The following is a 12888-nucleotide window of genomic DNA, read 5'->3' as shown; positions in this document are numbered from 1 at the left end:
TGAACATGGTGGAGCATGTGTCCTTATTACATGTTGGAGCAACTTCTGGGTATATGCCCAGGAGTGGTCTTCTGGTAGTACTATGTCCAATTTCTGGAGGAATTGCCAAATTGATTTCCAGAGTGGTTGTACCAGCTTGCAATCCCACCAGCAATGAAGGAGTGTTCCTCTTTCTCCATAACCTTGCCAGTATCTGCTGTCACCTGAGTTTTATATCCTAGCCATTCTGACTGGTATGAGGTGGAATCTCAGGGTTGTTTTAATTTGCATTTCCCTGATGACTAAGGATGTTGAACATTTCTTTAGGTGCTTCTCAGCCATTCAGGATTTTTCAGTTGATAATTCTTTGTTTAGCTCTGTACTCCATTTTTAATAGGGTTATTTGTTTCTCTGGAGTCTAACTTCTTGAGTTCTTCGTATATATTGGATATTAGCCCTCTATCAGATGTAGGATTGGTAAAGATCTTTTCACAATTTGTTGGTTGCCCTTTTGTCCTACTGACAGTGTCTTTTGCCTTACAGAAGCCTTGCAACTTAATGAGGTCCCATTTGTCTATTCTTGATCTTAGAGCACAAGCTATTGCTGTTAGGTTCAGGAAATTTTCCCCTATGCCTATGTGCTCGAGGCTCTTCCCCATTTTCTTTTCTATTAGTTTCACTGTATCTGGTTTTATGTGGAGGTCCTTGATCCACTTGGACTTGAGCTTTGTACAAGGAGAAAGGAATGGATCGATATGCATTCTTCTGCATGCTAACTGCCAGTTCCAGCACCATTTGCTGAAAATACTGTCTCTTTTCCACTGGATGGTTTTAGCTCCTTTGTCAAAGATCAAATGGTGATAGGTGTCTGGGTTGATTTCTGGGTCTTCAATTCTATTTCATTGATTTACCTGCCTGTCACTGTACCAATACCATGCAGTTTGTATCACAATTGCTTAAGGTCTGGGATGGTGATTCTACCAGAGGTTCCATTATTGTTGAGAATAGTTTTGGCTTTCCTGGGTTTTTTGTTATTCCAGATGAATTTGCAAATTGCTCTTTCTAAGTCTGTGAAGAATTGAGTTGGAATTTTAATGGGGATTGCATTGAATCTGTAGATTGCTTTCGGCAAGATGACCATTTTTACTTTATTAATCCTGCCAATCCATGAGCATGGGAGATCTTTCCATCTTCTGAGATCTTCTTCAGTTTCCTTCTTCAGAGACTTGAAGTTCTTGTCAAACAGATCTTTTACTTGTTTAGTTAGAGTCACACTAAGGTATTTTATGTTATTTGTAACTATTGTGAAGGGTATTTCCCTAATATCATTCTCACCCTTTTTATCCTTTGTATAGAGGAATGACTCTAATTTGCTTGAGTTAATTTTATATCCAGATACTTTGCTGAAGTTGTTTATCAGGTTTAGGAGCTCTCTGGTGGAATTTTTGGGGTCACGTAAGTATACTATCATATCATCAGCAAATAGTAATAATATGACTTCTTCCTTTCCAATTCATATCCCTTTGATCTCCTTTTGTTGTCTAATTGCTCTGGCTAGGAGTTCAAGTACAATATTGAATAGGTAAGGAGAGAGTGAGCAGCCTTGACTAGTCCCTGATTCTAGAGGGGTTGCTTCAAATTTCTCTCCATGTAGTTTGATGTTGGCTACTGAGTAGCTGTATATTACTTTTACTATGTTTAAGTATAGGGCTTGAATTCCTGATCTTTCCAAGACTTTTATCAGGAAGGGATGTTGAATTTTGTCAAATGCCTTCTCAGTATCTAATGAAATGATCATATGGTTTTTTCTTTCAGGTTGTTTATATGGTGAATTATGTTGATGGATTTCTGTATATTGAACCATTCCTGCATCCCTGAGATGAAGCCTACTTGATCATGGTGGATGATCGTTTTGATGTGTTCTTGGATTCGGTTTGCAAGAATTTTATTGAGTATTTTTGCATCGATATTCATAAGAGAAATTGGTCTGAAGTTTTCTTTCTTCATTAGGTCTTTGTGTGGTTTAAGTATAAGAGTAATTTTGGCTTCATAGAACGAATTGGGTAGAGTGCCTTCAGTTTCTATTTTGTTGAATAGTTTGAAGAGTTGTGGTATTAGGTCTTCTTTGAAGGTCTGATAAAAGGTCTGCACTAAGCTCATCTGGTCCTGGGCTTTTTTGGTTGGGAGACTATTAGTGACTGTTTCTATTTCATTAGTAGATATGGGACTGTTTAAATCATTGATCTGATCCTGATTTAATTTTGGTACCTGGTATCTGTCTAGGAAATTGTCCATTTCATCCAGGTTTTCCAGTTTTTTTGATGTAGGCTTTTGTACAAGATTCTCATGATTTTTTGGATTTCTTCAGTGTTTGTTGTTATATCTCCCTTTTCATTTCTGATCTTGTTAACTAGGATACTTGTCTCTGTGCCCTCTAGTTAGTCTGGCTAGGGGTTTATCTATTTTGTTGATTTTCTCAAAGAACCAGCACCTGGTTTGGTTGATTCTTTGTATAGTTCTTTTTATTTCTATTTGGTTGATTTCAGCCCCGAGTTTGATTATTTCCTGCCTTTGACTCCTCTTGGGTGAATTTGTTTCTTTTTGTTCTAGAGCTTTCAGGTGTGCTGTCAAATTGCTGGTGTACGTAGCCTCAGTCCTTGGTGATCTGACAGGATACAAAGAATTATTTCAATCTTCTTGTATCTGTGGAGGACTGATTTATGACCCATGAGGTGCTGAGAAGAAGGTATATCCTCTTATTTTAGTATAAAAAGTTCTATAGTTATCAATTAAATCCATGTGTTTCATAACATCTGTTAGTTTCTCTTTGTTTAGTTTTTGTTTCCATGATCTGTCCATTGCAGATCTCCCACTATTTAAATCTCCCACTATTATTGTGTGTGATGCAATGTATGATTTGAGCTTTAATAAAGTTTCTTTTATGAAGTTAGATATCCTTGCATTTGGAGCATAGAGGTTCAGAATTGAGAGTTCATCTTGGTAGATCATACCTTTGATGAGTATGAAGTGTTCCTCCTTATCTTTTTAATCCTTTTTAGGGTGAAAGTCAATTTTATTCAATATTAGAATGGCTACTCCAGCATTTTTCTTGGGACCATTGGCCTGGAAAATTCTTTCCCAGCCTTTTATTCTGAAGTAGTAACTGTCTTTGTCACTGAGGTGGGCTTCCTGTATGCAACAAAATGTTTGGTCCTGTTTATGTACCCAATTTTATATTCTATATCATTTTATTGGGGAATTGAGTCCAATGATATTGATGGATATTAAGGAAAAGTAATTGTTGCTTCCTGTTATTTTTGTTATTAGAGGTAGAATTCTGCTCATGTGGCTATCTTCTTTTAGTTTTGTTGGAAGATTATATTTTTTCTTTTTCAGGGATGTAGTTCCCTTCCTTGTGTTGGAATTTTCCATTTATTACCCTTTGAAGGGCTGACTTGTGGAAATATATTGTATAAATTTGGTTTTGTCATGGAATACTTTGGTTTCTCCATCTTTGGTTTCTCCATGTATACCCAGAGTTTTGCTGGGTATAGTACCCTGGGCTGGCATTTGTGTTCTCTTAAGGTCTGTATGAGATCAACCCAGGATCTTCTGGCTTTTGCTGTCTCTGGCGAGAAGTCTGGCATAATTCTGAAGGTCTGCCTTTATACGTTACTTGACCTTTATCCCTCACTACTTTCTCAATATTCTTTCTTTGTTTTGTGCATTTGGTGTTTTGACTATTATGTGGTGGGAGGAATTTCTTTTCTGGTCCAGTGTATTTGGACTTCTATAGGGTTCTTGTATGTTCATGAGCATCCCTGTCTTTAGGTTAGGGAAGTTTTCTTCCATAATTTTGTTAAAGATATTTACTGGCTTTTTAACTTGGAGGTCTTCACTCTCTTCTAAACCTATTATCCTTAGGTATGGTCTTCTCATTTTGTTCTGGATTTCCTGGATGTTTTGGGTTAGGAACTTTTTGCATTTTGTGTTTTCTTTGACTGTTGTGCCATTGTTTTCTATGGTATCTTCTGCAACTGAGATTCTCTCTTCTATCTCTTGTATTCTGTTGGTGATGCTTGCATCTATGGTTCCTGACTTCTTTCTTAAGATTTCTATCTCAAGACTTGTCTCTCTTTGTGATTTCTTAACTGTTTCTACTTCCATGTTTAGGTCCTAGATGGTTTTGCTCAATTCCTTCACCTGTTTGGTTGTGCTTTCCTGTAATTCTTTAAGGGATTTTTGTGTTTCCTCTTTAAGGGCTTGAACCTGTTTACCTGTGTTCTCTTGTATTTCATGTTCTCCTTAAATTCCTCTACCATTGTGAGATATAATTTTAGATCTATAACCTGCTTTTCTGGTGTTTTGGGATATCCAGGACTTGCTGTGGAGGGAGTACTAGGTTCTGATGAAGCCAAATAGTCTTGGTTTCTGTTGCTAAGATTCTTGCATTTGCCTTTCGCCATCTGTTGATCTCTGGTGGTAGATGTTCTTGCTGTCTCTGGCTGGAGCTTGTTCCTCCTGTGGGTCTGTAAACCTGTGTCAGCACTACTGTGAAATCAGCTCTCCTCTCTTAAAACCTGGGCCCAGATGGCTATGAATTAGTTGTCCCTCCTAAGTATTGGGGTCAGATCACACCCTGGAGACAGGCTCTTCATTTTTGGGAAAGTTGAAGAGAGGGCTGCGGATCTGTTGTCCCTCCTAGGTGTAGTCTGAGGTAGAAAGGATTTTGTTCAGGCTGCTCTGCCACTTGTGAGGCCTATGCCTTCTGGCTGGTCCTGCCTTATAAAGTCACCAGAGAAAAAATGGTGATCTCATCAGAGTCCCTGGGTTAGAGCACTCCCTGGAGGCAAGCTCTCCGCTTTCATGGATGGGGCAGAGAGGGCTGTGGATCTACCGTCCCTCCTAGGTGTAGTTGGAGGTAGAGAGAATCTTGTCCCTGCTGCCCTGCCACTTGTGAGGCCTGTGCCTCCCTGCTGGTCCTGCCTTAGAAAGTACCCATGGTACCTTTCTGCATAAGGAAAGCGGAAAGTTATCTCAAAGTAATTTTAATTTGCGTTTCCCTAGTTGCTAAGGATAATGGAATACTTTTTGAGATATTCATTGACAACTTGAATACTTTCTGCTCAAACATAAAGCTCATTTTAAGCTGGGTCATTTTCTTGACTCTTTTTTTTCTGAGTTCTTTATATATTCTGGATATTAATACTCTATCAGATATATAGCTAGCAAAGATTCTCTCCTATCTTCTATGCTTCCTCTTTGCTTGATTGTTTCATTAGTTGGAGAGAAGGTTCTTAGTTTTGTTTAGGTCCTACTTGTCAGCTGTTGAACTTAATTCCTGGGCAAATGGAAATTTGGAAATCCTTTCCTATACCTACATTTTGTAGAATACTGCCATGTTTTCTTCTAGTAGTTTTAGTGTTTCAAGTTTCATTGTGAGGTCTTTGATGCATTTGGGACTAATTTTTGTGAAGGGTAGTAGATATGGATCTAATTTAATTCTTTTACATGTGGGTATTCAGTTTCCCCAGAATCATTTACTTAAGTATTTCTCAAGTATATATTTTTGGCTTCTTTGCCAAACAACAGTTGGCTGTAGTTACATGTACTCATGATGGAATCTTCTATTTTGTTTTATGGATTTATATATGTTTTCTGTCAGTTTTGTATTGCTTCTATTACCATAGCTCTGTAACATATCTTGTACTATGAAATGACAATCCCTCCAACATTACTTTTCCCTTATCATTATTGCTTTGGCTATCTATGCCTTTTGTGGTTACATATGAATCTTAAAATTTTTTTTGTTTATTTTGGCAAAGAATATTGTAAGGTTTTGATTGGGATTGCTTTGAATCTGTAAGTTGCTTTTGGTAAAATGGTCATTTCACAACTGATGAATACCTTTAATGGTTGGCTTTAATTTGATAGACTAGTAGTTATTGAATTAATTAAGTTCCATTTATTAGATAATTATATCATTTTATTTATTTTGTGAGATAGGATCTCTCGATGTAGCCCAGGTTTACTTGGAGCATACTTTGTATCACAGGTTGGCACTTCAGCCTTCCTATCTCAAGATTGTGAATGTTGAGCTTACTGGTATGAGCTATTATATCTGGATATTATACATGTAAGTTTCAACAATGAATTAAAAGAGATTTAAAACAAGTAATGTTGTCTAGAAGATTAGAGTTCATAATCTCATAAGGCAGCTATGTGTTGATGAGAAATTACAGAAATTAACATACAAATACAATCTGGGACAAAATATGAGTAAAGTTCTGGTATCTGGATGTTCATGGAGTGTATATGAGCAAATGTTGTATACTTTTGAACAAACTGGTAGGGGCCTGTGAATCAGAACAGATGCATTTGTTTTATTTTCTTGGGATGACCAGCTAACTGTAAAGCAGTAGGTCAACATGTTTCAAATATATTCGCATAATTTTGAGGACTAAAAGACCAAAAGCAAAGTATTGACAAGGCTTGGCTTCCTCTGTGGCTCATGACCCATGAGGCAAAACCTCGCATGGGGCTGAGTCTAGGATATGACTAGACCCTGATTATTGGAAGTGCTTTTAAACAGTTAATACTTAGTGAGAAGATGAAAAAAATAGTGGGGGGAAGAACAGGAAAGAAGGGAAAGGGAGGAAAGGAAGAATCAAGGAAAAGAGGAGAGTGAGCGAAGGAGAAAGTATGATCTTTCTGTAGGTTAAGACCTTCCTTCTCAAAGCAGGAAATTCTTGAGTAAAACTTGTCTTTGTTTCATTTTATGTCTCCTCCTGCCAATAAATCTGTCTCAGGACAATTTCTTGAGCTCCATTAAAGACCCATGTGTGTGGTGTGGGACCTAACAGAGAAAGGTCATATCTGATGGAGTTGATTAGTTTTCTTTGTAATGTAAGAGGTGCCTAATACAACCTTGGTGGTGATATGTTCACCACCTTCCAAATTACTAAATTAGGAATTGAAATTGAATTACAACATCTTAGATTGACATATATCTGTATTTCATAAAATATAGTTGGCAGACACAGTTTAGATCTATTCTAGTGCTATATAAGGCATGGTTTATGTTCCTTTGGGCATGTTGAATATAGGATGAAAGCTACTTTCTCCAGAAATTCCCTATATCTCTCCATTACTCCCTATCTCCAGGCTAGATAAAAATGGTGTTCAGTATTATTCTTCTCTGTAAGGCAGAAGCAAGGAAATCAATTAGACATTGCTGTTAGTATGATTCAGTGGGCACTGGATGGATATTGTCATTGGTTCTGTGGGTGAACAGGAAAGCAAAGGACTGGAGAATGAGAATTACTGGATATGGAGGTATGAAGGTGGTTTTGAAGATTAAGGAACAGCATACTGAAGCTATTAGTAGAGGAAGAATCTAATATTATGTAAAAATATCCTTCTGGCATTCATCAGTATTATAGAGCAGATTCTACCACAGCAGTTTGGTTCCCTGGCATCTGCTGAGGCTCTTAGCAGAAGGTATAGGGGAGGGGCTTTGGGATCTGGAATCAAGCATTCAACACAAACTCTTTTTGTATGCACCTTTGGGGAAACTTCTAGATATTTCTGTTGTAAGGAAAGCCTTAGTATGCCATGGACAACTGGAAGATCAGAAGGCTTGAGAGGTAAAGGACTTGATCAAGGTTGTTCATTCATCTAGCAAGGACCATGGTCACTTACTCTGGTAAGCTTAGTTCAGAGGATAAAGTCTATATATATATAAACTCTGTTATCATCAGTATTCAAAAGATAGGTACCCTGTAGGTACATAAGCAAAAATAATTTTATGGCACAATTGGTACCATGGAAACCATAAAGGATGGAATTTGATGAAGAATGCTTAGGGCTTTGTTGCAGATGCTTTTGTACAGGAATGCTTCACAAAAGACATGACATTAGAGGTGAAAACATTTGAGAAGGAGCCAGAGGTGACAGCAAATTTAGAGTGTTTCTGAGAGGGGATTATAAGTGGGAAGGTCCTGGGTGTGAGTAGAAAGAAGGCCAGTATACAGAAAAAAGAGATGAAGGTTTCTGCCTGATCAAAGAAGCAGAAACAGTGAACATCTAGGTAAGATTTCTAGAAATTCTATCTAGCATTCGTTGAGTGGTCTGTGTAAAGAAGCTGCTTCTCATGTGGTGTGAGACTCTAAGTCAGAAGGATAGGCAGTTGGGACAAAGTAAGATCTACAGAGGGAAGAGCCATGGCATCCCTGAACAAGGGGGGAGATGGCAAAACTTGCTGTGGAGTTGAACACATGGACCCAAGATTTCAAGATACCAAAGGAGGAGACACATTTGAGTTAGAACTTGTAGCACATCAACTAATTAAGGCAGAATAGTGCATATATATGTGAGCTGTTATATCACCTGGCTGTATAGCAACAATTATGAAATGCTCCCATCCCACCCTGCCTTGTGTGTGAGACTTGGTTGCTTGCTGATGGGCTTCAGGGAATGAGAGCTCTGGCATAATCAGTGATTTCATCTTTGTGTATGTGTATGTGTGTTACTGAGAGTGGCCAGATTCATGCCAAAACACGTCCTCTCCTTCAGTTGTTTACATCATATAACTTAAAAATCAAAGAGTGTCCTATCATTTAGAATGCCAAGACAAAACAAAAACAATGTATACATCAAATGTTGAGGGTTTCTCCTTCCACCTTCCAAATCTGTGAAATGGTCCCCATGGTTTTGTGCTTTGTATAGCTATTCAAGGAGTTCTGGGAAGTTTAGCTTGAGTTTATTCAGTCAACACAGCACAGCACAATGTCCACATACTCATTCACACATATGTGTGTATGTGTTTCGCCATTTTAACTTTTTAGTGAATGTAACAGTAGACTATTGTTTGTGCCTGCTATAAAGAAACTACCTTTTCTAAACAACCAATCCTTCAAAAGGATTTAAAATTTTTATTAGCTTTGGATCAGGCCTATTCTTTCTGCAATTCTCACATTCTCCCTCTGATATCCCATACTGAGATATAAGATAAAATTCTACTAAACACATTGTACATTGGAAAACAGAAAACTGGGAGAGGGAAATAAAAGTAGGTAATAGGCAATGCAAAAGTAGTCACATCAAAAGAAAAGAATCGAACTCAGAGTTCTTGTTTATAATTTATTGTGTGGTTGTAGTTCAGATTCATAGCTTCTTTTTATTACCTCTGCCCCACGTTTCTTTTACTCTTAGAAGGCAGGTTGGCTCCTGTGGTTCTGTCCATAGTGGTTGGGGATTCAAAGCTGCTTTTTGGCAACTGTGACTGCATTTTCTGTTTGAGTTTTATCACAGGATGGCATGCTAGCAAACACATTAGGGGATTTCTTGCTTCAAGACATACTCCCTTTTATCCTGCTTGTGCAAAGACATCCCATTTCCATCTGAACAGCCAGGATCTGTTATCTCAGTCTGAGCCATAAGCCTTCTTCCACTGCTGATCCTGGGAATGACACACTCAGCGTGATCCAGTAGAAGTACCAGCTTCTTGCTTAAGAGATAAATTACTTAATCACAGTGACCACATTTTGCTTTCCTCCAAGAGCACAGAGCATAGAGTTCAAAGTCACAAAGATGGGAATCAAGATTACCAGAGATGATGGGAGAAAACACTTTCATTTCTACTTCTCTTTTTTATAAGATCCAAGAATCCATGCTACAAGGAAAAAACATAGCTTCTGATGAGTGATAAGCAGCATGCACTGGTCATTGTGCAGGACAATGTCCTGCCAAATCAGATCAGATCAGAGGGCTGCCATACTAAGTCTTCATATAAAATATGTTCGCATTTCTTATTGCTGAGTAACAAACTACTCCAAACATGGTGGCTTACCAAATGAGATCGTTTTGTGCTTCTCTTTCCCATTTGGGGCATTGATTTATCTTATCTAGTACCTCTAGGTCAAGAATTCTAGTGACAGCAGTCAGCACTGAAAAGATAATCATCGAAAGGTTTTTCTCTCCTGCATATTTTATTGATTGTAGATGTTGAGAGACTCTAAGTCCAGATATGTTATTTTACCTCTTGGCTTGAGCTTCCTCATAGCCTGGCAATGGATTTTAGAATAAGTATTTTGAGTTACAGAAGCAGTGGATGACATGGAGACTGGCAACATTTTAAATCTAATACATTCCATTGCCCAAAGAATCACTGGACACAGAATGAAGGATCAGGTGCTTGGCCTTGCTTTTAACAGAGACCAGCATCCCAAACTCTTGGGTATGGCTGACATAGAAAGTATGCTTAAATACAGAGTTGTCTAATTCTAAGCTTCATGCACTCTATGTTTAAGCATTCTTGGATTAAGAAACCCAAATTTAATTCTAGATCAGACATTGCTTAGTCTAGTGGTATACATTCTGAATGGGGTATACATTCTGTTAATACATGTAGAGGTTGTCATAGATAAAGAATTAGGTCCCTTCAAGTCTGGGTGTGGTGTGTTCCTATTGCTCTGGGTATAGGGGTGTTCATAGATGCCCCCCTAACAAAATGTCCTTGGGTTCTTCCCAGAAGTAAGACAACTGAAGTGCTTATTTTCATCAAAGGAACAACTCATGAGATATCCTTTCTCCTGTGTGACAATAAATGCAGTAGTATTTTCTTGTGTGTTTCAGCTTAGCATCTTTTCTTATGTTGTATTTTATGTTAATTGACTAAATTTTTAACTTATTGCAAATATCTGGGGTGTTATACTGTACTTTTCTTGACTATTGTGGAAGGGAGTACCTGTTGGATCTGGCTCATTCTGCCTTTGCTGTAACTCACTCTTTGAGAATGTCCAAATCATGACCTCTCTAGACCTCAATCATTTAGTCTATGTCTGTGAATTGTGTAGTGTGAGAGGCCTCTAAAGCTTCCTTTTATGGTTTCTTGAATATATCTGGGTTAGTTCAGGGGAAGTGGAATGGCTGATACGTTTAGATCTTCTAAGACAGAGTTTGTTTATCACTGGTTCTTAGTGCATTTGTACTTTCAACATTATTGATTCCTTTTTATTACATACAAATGACTATCAAGGGCATGGAAAGTTCTCATTAAGAGAATAGAAGAAATATTCCAAATATAGATATAATCATAGCATACTTCCTTGAGTCACACAGCTCCTTGTCATATATACAGGGGACTTTCACAGTCCTAACAGAGAGTTCCTGTCTATCCATTACTAGCATACTGCCTGTGGACTCAGGTACCATCCTTTCTTTAGAAATGTCTTGCGCTTGCCAGCTGTCATCAGTAAGAGTCCTTATCAAGAGGGACATGGAGTGGAACTTGATGAATTGACTTGATGACTTGATATATTTAGAATTTACTTAATTCATTAATTTAGACAGAGATGGGATTCATAAGAAATATAAAAGTCAAGATACACTTACCTAAACTTTATCCACCAAATACTTCTCTGTGCTTCTTCTGGAGCAATCATTGTTTCCCATGCTCTGTGAATGCTGTAACATAAAAGTTGTATTTGAACCTTGCAATTGTCTGGAATAGAAAAAAAATAACTTTAGGGGAACCATGACAGATACTAAGGTAGGAGCCAGTGACATCTTGGTAATAGTTATGATAAGGAGGACTGGCCCCTTGGGAGGTTACAAGGAAGGTGGGACCTGATGAGTAGTTTGAGCAGCATCATTGGTTCTAAGTGAAGAGATGGCATAGGATATTCTGGTTAGGGGCAGGGGAATATCAAAGATTCACAGGTTGGTATGACTGCTTGATACTCGTGGGCATGGTCAGAGAGCAGCTCAAAAGGTAGAAAGAGAAAAGGCAACACCTGAAGCCATGAGAGTTTCTGAACATAGACAGGAACCATCCCTTAGGAACATGTATGTCTGCTATGCACAAGGCAAAGAGCCATGCAATCTCAGGGAGTATGTTATAGTGATAAACGTACTAGGAATATTTCTATTCCCTCTGTATAGGAATTTTCTAGGTTCTGGAGATACTGCTAGGTCTGGGGATATAGAGGCAAATGGATGCACCCAGCCCTTAAACAGTTCATAGTATAAAGATAAAGTTTAATAGAATAAAGAAAGCACACGCCTGTAATGCTAACACTCATGAAGTGGAAACAAGAGGATCAGAAATTCAAGATCATAGTTCTTTAAACAATGTGTTTGAGGCTAGTCTGGTTTACATCAGACCTTGTATCATAAAGTAAGCAAGGCCTAGAAAGATGGCTTAGTAGGGAAAGATATATGCTGCACAAGCCTGGAGACCTGAGTTCAGTACCCAAAACCCATGGAGAAATGAAGAAAACTGGCTTCACAAAATTTTACCCTTGTTCCACTTATGTACCAACCCTCCTACCAATAATAATAACTAAAATATTTAATAACTTTTTATAAAATATAAAAAGCCAAATAGAATAATAACCAAGTTCCTAGTTAAAGTTTGGGGATATGAGGGAGTAATAGTATTCAAGAACAAGGTTTAAGAGACTGGGGTAGAGGCAGAGGGAACACTCAGGAAGGTTGTTCACACAGTGAGAAGCTCTGAGAAACCAAACACACACCAAGGTATTTTGTAAATATTGGAAACATAGATATACATAACTGGTGTGGTCTTCCATCTTCATAGAATTTATAGGAAAAATAGGGAGGAACAACGCCCAATATGAAAACAAGCAATAATGATGCCTGACATTTATTAGGCTCCTGATGATAAGCTTGAGGTACTACTGGTGAGTTAACTTAATTATCATATCAAGCATATCATTAGATATGATGATGATGATGATGATGATGATGATGATGATGATGATGACGCTCTTTCTACTAATGTTAAACTAAGGCATAGATGCAGCAGTTATACTGTGAGACTAGGGCAGTGGTTTTCTTTTTCTTTTCTTCCTTTCTTTCTCTCTCTCTTTCTTTCTTTCTTTCTTT

At 37.9% G+C, this 12888-nt stretch overlaps 1 long non-coding RNA gene across 9 annotated transcripts in view; it reads right to left on the bottom strand.

Moving 5' to 3' along the window:
- LOC116069578 overlaps window positions 1–12888 on the bottom strand; it is a 315340-nt gene that overhangs the window by 58378 nt on the left and 244074 nt on the right. For 6 of the 9 annotated variants that reach the window (XR_004110044.1, XR_004110040.1, XR_004110042.1 and 3 more), the window contains 2 exons: window positions 11374–11482; window positions 9101–9652 (listed from right to left, as the gene is read on the bottom strand). This is a non-coding gene — a long non-coding RNA (uncharacterized LOC116069578). Of the gene's footprint in view, window positions 1–9100; window positions 9653–11373; window positions 11483–12888 lie in introns of those variants that run through there. The other 3 variants (XR_004110045.1, XR_004110041.1, XR_004110048.1) reach the window with 3 other exon arrangements.

This window comes from Mastomys coucha, unplaced genomic scaffold (genome assembly GCF_008632895.1).
Source record: "Mastomys coucha isolate ucsf_1 unplaced genomic scaffold, UCSF_Mcou_1 pScaffold22, whole genome shotgun sequence".
Lineage (NCBI taxonomy): Eukaryota > Metazoa > Chordata > Mammalia > Rodentia > Muridae > Mastomys > Mastomys coucha.
The sequence above is the reverse complement of the archived record's forward strand: the minus strand, read 5'-3'. Positions and strand labels throughout refer to the sequence as shown.